Below are 8,437 nucleotides of genomic sequence, written 5' to 3'. Positions count from 1 at the left end.
ACTTTATCAAATGCTTTTGCAAAATCTATATAGGTACCATCCACCTGACACTGACGTTGAAATTCACTGAGACAATAATTACTAAATTACTACTACTAATTACTACCGGACATAAACCCATGCTGATTGGGCGAAATGTAGGGCTTAACAATAAAGAAACGATGCTTGGTGATAATCCGCTCAAAAAGTTTAGATATATTACTCAATTTGGCAATGGGTCGATAGTAAATGATAAAGTATTTACTACCCGATTTAAGAATTGGTGTAACCGTGGCTTCTTTCCATTTATTAATAAAACACCCCTTGGAAAGTGACAAGTCGAAAATCAATTTTAGAGGCTGACAAAGGGCTGAGACACAATTTTTTAAGAAGCAGAGAGAAATCCCATCCAGGTCAGGCTTGTTATTGTCATCAAAAACTTCTACCGCTTGATGAATATCATCAAAGGACAGTGAAAAAAATTCCAATATTACGAAGAATCGGAAAATTATTCAACGTCTCTAGATGGTTCCAATCAGAGGTTCGAAGTTTGAATTAAAAAATGTTGGAATAAGATTTGCCACACCCAACTCAGAGAAAACAGTAAAGTTATCCATAGTCATAGACGAAGGTATAGAAGACAAATTCTTTTTTGAATTAACAAACCTCCAGAAAGTTTTTGGATTTTGTTTAAGACCATTTTCAACAATGATAATGTACTGGTTGTACAAAAATTTATTTAAGAATTTAAACTTCCGCTTGCGCTGCCTGTATCGTTCCCAGTCAAGAGAATTACGAGTTGACAGATATCGTTTGTAAAACTTATTATGAAGGTTTTTATATTTTTTGAGACCACATTAGTTATATTTGTAGGGTTTGGACATACATATTGTAAAATCTATGTAACGGTGGTCAGAGAAGGAGTGGTTATCCCCAACCCTCCAGTTCCCGATTTGGTCAACCAGGGCCTCGGAGGATAGGTTAATATCCAGAACTTCCCTTCTAGTCTTAGTGATGAAGGTCGGGTCAATACTCTTATTGCAAGTATATAAGTTTGATTGTCAGAGGTAATCAAAATGTAACCCGGCCCTTTCGTTTGTGTTTGTACTTCCGCATTGTGTGTTGTGTGCGTTTGCGTTGCGTTGGTTTGCTGGTTGGCCTCTATTTCCTCTGAAACGTCTGGCAATCTGATTTGCGTGTCGGCTTGAGCGTGAAGTTTGTCTTCTCATTTGGTTCCATTTCGTCGGCACTGTCCGCCAAATTGTCCATGTCATAGATCCGGAGCTTAGTCTTTTCGAACCCGTAATTTACAACGTTTTCTAGAGATGCGAGGGGCATTTTTCGCCTTTAATTACGTTAACTTAGGTTTAGAATCAATAATACATGATAATAAAAAAAAAAAACAAAACAACATAGGCGTGTAGAATCGATTAGGTGATGAAAACAATAAGTGGTTGCAGGTGGTACATATCTACTTGGATGCATTTTCACTGGCCGACTGGCCATCGCTGTCAATGCTGTCATCCTCCTTTTCACCCTGTTTAAATAATAATAATCTCCCTTAAACGTGACTAGTGCTACAAATTTCAGTCGAAACTTTCTGCGTTGGTATATTAATTAAAATAAATTAAATTAAAATTTTTCCCCTACGCACATCGAATGGCAGGTACATAGAATTACAAATCAAAACAGATTAATAAAGTTGACAACCTATTATAATTACGCATTGAAGAGGCTCCGGACAACAAGATATGGCTAACGACGGCCTTAGCCCAAGTTAAAGCCTACAAGAGCGAATAGCGAAAGCTGGTTTTAAATATACGATATCCTAACAATGAAAAGCTTAGTGGTATAAAGGTTATCTAACTCTCTAGACCAATGTTTGATAAAAGCCAGCTGGCTTCGGGACTTATTGACATTGTCGAAAAGTTTGGTCAAGTAAAACAAAATACTTTGAAGGACATTGTTGTCAATAGAAGATGAATACAGAGACTGTTTACTACGAATAAAAGTAATAAAGTTGCATTTAGCATAGTTTTTATTATTATTATTTAAGCAGTATTTTATTTATCGAGCGACTAGTAGGCAAATCTTAATCTAATATATTTATTAAGTTTATTACAATTAATTATTGTAATAACGACGCTTCTTTTGTTGTTGGATGGGTAGGTCTCTTCGACGGAGTCGTGTCTGGCTGGTGTTCCTAATTAAGGAGACCGCAAGCCTATTAGGATGGGCCTGAACCTTGACCTTATTCTTAGCATTCACCTTGTCGACTTCGTCCTTAACGAATCCTACACTTAAATCTTTGTGGATATTATCATTCCGTATGTACCATGGTGCCCTAGTTATTGTTCTTAATTATTATGACCGCAAGGTTGGGCCAAAGTGTCTGAAACGTTTAAGGTTGTGCGCAGGAGGTGATCGATGGTTTCATCCTCGTCTGTCTGCCTGCAACTACAGCAGAAGTTGTAATATTGGACTCTGAGTCGTCTAGCATTATTGCCTATGGGGCAGTGTCCTGTTAGTGCTCCAATTAGGTGGAACTGAATGAGAGCCCTTGTTCTTTTTGGGATACGAGAGGGCCATTAAGCCTGGAAATTTTGCAGGTGTTGATTGAGTTTCATCTGCTCTCAGAGAGACTAGTAACATTCTGTTTTAGGAGTAGCTTGAAAGAGGCTATGGGCATGCCCACCGTGACCTTCTTGGGAAGGATATCGGCAGTTTTTCCTTATCTGGTCAGCTCATCAGCTATGCAGTTGCCTGGGATGTCTCGGTGACCAGGCACCCAAAAGAGGTTGATCTTGAGTTGGCTGGGCATCTTGTTAAAAGATCTGCGGCGCCCAGAGATGGGTACAGAGGTGGAGTTAAAGAAGTCAATGGCTTTAAGTGCTGCTTGATTGCCTGAGAAAAGGTATATATCTTTGTTGTGGTGTAGTGTTGGATTCAGAAGGGTCATAGCGGCTTGTGTTGCTAAGACACTGCAGTGGTCTGACAGACGAAAGAAGTTTTTGATGTCCACCTCTGGGGAGTAGACTCCGCCACCTGCTTGCATATTAAATTTGGAAACGTCCATATACAAGAAGATGTTGATGGCATTCTCCACCCGATGTGGGACGTTTGCCCAATCTGTACGTGATGGGATGAAAACTTTGTATAGTTTTGTGAAGTCTAAAAAGGGTAAGTTATTAAAGGTTTGTAAGATGGAGGAGTATCCCGTTGGTCCAGCTTGCCATGTCATTGCAGTGCGCAATCTCACTGCGGTTGCCGCAGCGCAGCCCTTTTCAAGAAGGCCCAGGGGTTCAAGGTTCAGAATTGCATTTAGGGTGACAGTGGGGGTTGTATGGAGCGCGCTACTGATGCAAAGTTCAGCGCTTCTTTGAATTTTGTGTACCCTGACCAGGTTGCTCTTCTTCTCTTAGGAGTTCCACCAAACGATGATCCCGTACAGAAGGATTGGTCTTACTAATGCTGTGAATAACCAGTGTACAATAACAGGGAAGAACCCACATTTAGGTCCTATCGCTTTCTTCCAAGCGAACAGAGCTATGGTCGCTTTACGAGTGCGGTCAACTTTGTTTTCTGTCCAGAGAAATTTTCTGTCCAGTATTAGGCCGAGATATTTGGCTTTTTTGCTAAGGACTAGGCGAGTAAAGTGTCAACAGTCCACACCCCTGTGCCCACCTAAGAGTGTTGACAGGGCTGTTTCCATGAGGTTGCAGAGTGTTTCTGGGTATTTGCCTTGAATTAGAATTAATACGTCGTTCGTTATGCGACCATCTTAAAGCCGCCTCTTTCTAGAAGTTGTAGTAATTGGTTCACTACTATGAACCAAAGGACTCCTTCTTTAGCAGTTCCTCTGATGACCAGTCTTGTAGCGAGAGCCCATCACCACTCTGCTGGTGAGCATTGAGAGTAAGATTCTCACCAGGGTTGGTGCCACTTCAAGACTAGTCAGTGCTCTGATGATTGCTTCTGGGGTGACGTTGTCGAAAGACGTCTTTATGTCGATAAAGGTCGCAAAGGTGTATTCCTTATCATAGAATCCTTTTTTAGTCTTGGAGACAAGTGTAGGGAGTGCGGTTTCAGTCGATTTGCCCTTTCGGTATGCTTGTTGTGCGCTTAAGAAAAGGTTCAGGTTAACTGTGGCTCTGATATGGGTGTCTTTCAGCCTTCCTTGGGCTTGAAGTAGGAATGAGGAAAGACTTATTGGTCTGAAGTTTTTGGGAGATGTGTGTGACGGTTTCCCAGCTTTTGGGAAGAAGACTTTAACTTCGAGCCACCTTTTAGGTATATGTGGTAGGATTTGGCAGTTATAGAAGATAACTTTAAGCCACGACATGATAATATGCAGGATCTTTTGCAGTTCTGCTGGAAAAAGACCATCTGGTCCTGGGCCCATTTTATGCACTCTGCGCTTGATAGTTCTTGGATTACTTGCTCGTCGAGAGATTTCGATTTACTTCTTGCTTTTTGGGGATTCAGGTTGTTGCTATTTGAAGGTTAGAAAGAAAGTGAGTGTCTAGAAGCAGCTTTGGAGTTTCTTGGCCTGTGTCTGTCTGCTGGCTTGTAGGTTTTTTTGAGATATCCTATGGTATAAGGTGATTTACATATAACATTCCTAAGCCGACTAATGCAGAAATGAGCCCTATTCTTTCCGTTTGGCCGTTCTGATTTCTTTTTCATATAAGCTGAGTTTTGAGTAGTACTCTTCCCAGCTAATGTCAGTGTTAACAAAAAAAAGCCCTGTTGAATTGTTGTCTACAGTCCTAATTGAGTTTCGTAAAGGTGGTGGACCACCATGGGGGTTTCGCGGTAGATTTGACCTTCCTACTGGGGCAGGATTTTTCAAGACTTCACCGCCGGTGTCTCTAATTCTTCCCGGGTGTTGGAAGCGAAAGGAGGGAGGTTCTCGAGGTTGGTGGCTAGGTTTTTTGTGCAGTAACGCCAGTTAGTTTTTCTAAGATTTATTTATTTATTCGCCAACAAACTAAAATTACTGTATACATCTATATATATATGGCTTAAAACAAGTTAAAAAATATTCAACTAAAAAATAACGCACTATTTGCTTCTTGAAACTGAAGCCGATTCGCATGCTAGGTGATAAAGCATTATATAATCGAAGAGCCCAACAAATAGGGCGTATTTAGTCCTAATAATCAGTGCAATGTAGGCTGCCAGCAAGATGATCATCCAAGATTAGTAAGGCTTGTATTTTCCTACGGTTTTTAAGGGTAGAAAAATGGACAAGACGACATCTGCTAGAATAAGATTGCAAAGGGTCAGCCAAATTAATTGAAGAAAGAGCAAATTAGAGAATTTTATTTTGAATGCGCTCAATTCTATTAACGTGCGAAATAGCCGTAGGCTTCCATATGAATGAGGTATAATCTAATTTGGAGCGCACAAATGCTGAATAGAGTTTAAGTTTACTATGAGGGTCAAAATGCATACTATTTCGCTTAACAAACCCAAACATAGCATAGGCTATAGGTATAATATTATATAGTTAAGATGCTCAGCAAAACTAAACTCAGTTTGGCGTGGCAAAAGCTGTGTGTACAATGAATAGGAACTTAAAATATCAAAAGTGCGTTTACTATAACGGACGAAATAAGTTAAGTGGTTAATTAGGTTCAGCTTGAAGTAGGTTAGTGTCAGCAACTGAACGGATAGATCTAAAGATCTTAATATCATACTCTGAGTTCATAAAACAGAAGGAAATGCCATTAATAAATATTATATAAAGAAGAGGGCCACGGGCACTACCTTGAGGAGGGCCTGAAGTTGCAGCAAATGGGCAAGAAAGGTCCTCCGATCCAAATCAGTTTTAACAACGAGGGATGAAATCCCAATTGCCGAAGCTTTGCGAAAAGTGATTTATGGCAAACTTTATCAAATGCTTTTGCAAAATCAATATAGGTATTATCCACCTGACACTGACGTTGAAATTCACTGAGACAATAATTACTAAAAACAGCTAAATTTGAGGTATTAGACCTACCGGACATAAACCCATGCGGATTGGGCGAAATGTAGGGCTTAACAAGAAAGAAACGATGCTTGGTTATAATCCGCTCAAAAAGTTTAGATATGTTACTCAACTTGGCAATGGGTCGATAGTTAATGATAAGGCATTTACTACCCGATTTAAGAATTGGTGTAACCGTGGCTTCTTTCCATTTATTAATAAAACACCCCTTGGAAAGTGACAAGTCGAAAATCAATTTTAGAGGCTAACAAAGGGCTGAGACACAATTTTTTAAGAAGCAGAGAGAAATCCCATCCAGGTCAGGCTTGTTATTGTCATCAAAAACTTCTACCGCTTGATGAATATCATCAAAGGACAGTGAAAAAATTCCAATATTACGAAGAATCGGAAAATTATTCAACGTCTCTAGATGGTTCCAATCAGAGGTTCGAAGTTTGAATTAAAAAATGTTGGAATAAGATTTGCCACACCCAACTCAGAGAAAACAGTAAAGTTATCCATAGTCATAGACGAAGGTATAGAAGACAAATTCTTTTTTGAATTAACAAACCTCCAGAAAGTTTTTGGATTTTGTTTAAGACCATTTTCAACAATGATAATGTACTGGTTGTACAAAAATTTATTTAAGAATTCAAACTTCCGCTTGCGCTGCCTGTATCGTTCCCAGTCAAGAGAATTACGAGTTGACAGATATCGTTTGTAAAACTTATTATGAAGGTTTTTATTTTTTTGAGACCACATTAGTTATATTTGTAGGGTTTGGACATACATATTGTAAAATCTATGTAACGGTGGTCAGAGAAGGAGTGGTTATCCCCAACCCTCCAGTTCCCGATTTGGTCAACCAGGGCCTCGGAGGATAGGTTAATATCCAGAACTTCCCTTCTAGTCTTAGTGATGAAGGTGGGGTCAATAGTCTTATTGCAAGTATAAAGTATAAATCAGTATAAAGTATAAATTTGATTGTCAGAGGAAATCAAAATGTAACCCGCCCCTTTCGTTTGTGTTTGTACTTCCTCATTGTGTGTGGACGAGTTCCTTTGTAGGACGAGTTCTTTTGTAGGACGAGTTCCTTTGTTGAGGTGGCTAGGTAAAAAGATGCGATGGTGTGTCTAGTCAGTCCGTTGTGAGGTCACCGTCGGTAAGCTGTGGAAGAAGGTAGGCATTAAGGTGTGACTTAAGAAGGGTGCAGGTTCTGATATGGCCTTACTACTGTTGTAGAATAAGCTATATTTAAGTCCACAGATTTGGTTACCCAATATCCAAGGTTCTTGAATGAGGATTACACCTGTCGCGCTTGTCTCCAGGCGCGTCAGGAGGGCAAATATGGCTGCCTTTGAGTGATGCAAGTTAATTTGCAGAACTTGCATCACGTTTAGCTTTGGTTTGCTGGTTGGCCTCTATTTCCTCTGAAACGTCTGGCAATCTGATTTGGGTGTCGGCTTGAGTGTGAAGTTCGTCTTCTCATCTGGTTCCATTTCGACGGCACTGTCCGCCAAATTATCCATGTCATAGATCCGGAGCTAAGTCTTTTCGAACCCGTAATTTACAACGTTTTCTAGAGCTGCAAGGGGCATCTTTCGCCTTCAATTACGTTAACTTAGGTTTAGAATCAATAATACATGATAATAAAAAAAAAAAAACTAAACAACATAGGCGTGTAGAATCGATTAGGTGATGAAAACAATAAGTGGTTTCAGGTGGTACATATCTACTTGAATGCAAGTAGATAACCGGCTCTCCCGGTTGACGCAGATGAGGGCGTCCAGGCTGTTGTTCACGTCCTCCATTTCTTGGAGGTCCGCCTCCTGGACATTGCTGTTGACCCAATCACCGGATGATGGCGACGCATCGTGCTTATTCTTGGGTAACATTCTCCCCGGACTTTTCTCATGTTTTCCTCCTTTGTTTTTTCCATCTGGATTTGTTGTCACGGGGTATTTATTTAATGACTGGGGCCACCAGCCAGACTGGCTCTTCAATAATTATCGGTTGCCAATGGCTCGGACTTTCGCGCTTATTCACAGCTACCCTGCGTGTAAGCCTTCAGCTCGACACCCTCAAAGCAATCCCATTTAAGTTACTATCGCCTGGGTTTCCCCATAGTTCTGAGCCGTATGTCTAAATTGGTTTAAGGACTGCATTGTACATGGTAACAAAAGCACGAGATAAGCTGATGAGTTTTGCGTTTCTGTTGCAGTTCTGCGACTGGCAGTGTCATCAGCATATCTTGATACTGTTGCAAGATTGGTTGTCGGTAGATCAGCTGTGTAATTGATATACAGATATACAACAGTCTGTTGGACCTTGGGGTATTGGATGGTATTCAGAGAAAAAATCTGTGCATCGTACTACAAAACTTCTTCCTGTTCTGTGGACATATGATTTTAATTTTATGAATTAGGTCGTCCAACCAAACGCGGTTGAAAGCCAGGTGACATTCAAAAAAACAGCGGAGCAATA

Source organism: Drosophila elegans, unplaced genomic scaffold (genome assembly GCF_018152505.1).
Source record: "Drosophila elegans isolate 14027-0461.03 unplaced genomic scaffold, ASM1815250v1 contig_538, whole genome shotgun sequence".
Lineage (NCBI taxonomy): Eukaryota > Metazoa > Arthropoda > Insecta > Diptera > Drosophilidae > Drosophila > Drosophila elegans.
This window is presented reverse-complemented; position numbering follows the sequence as displayed.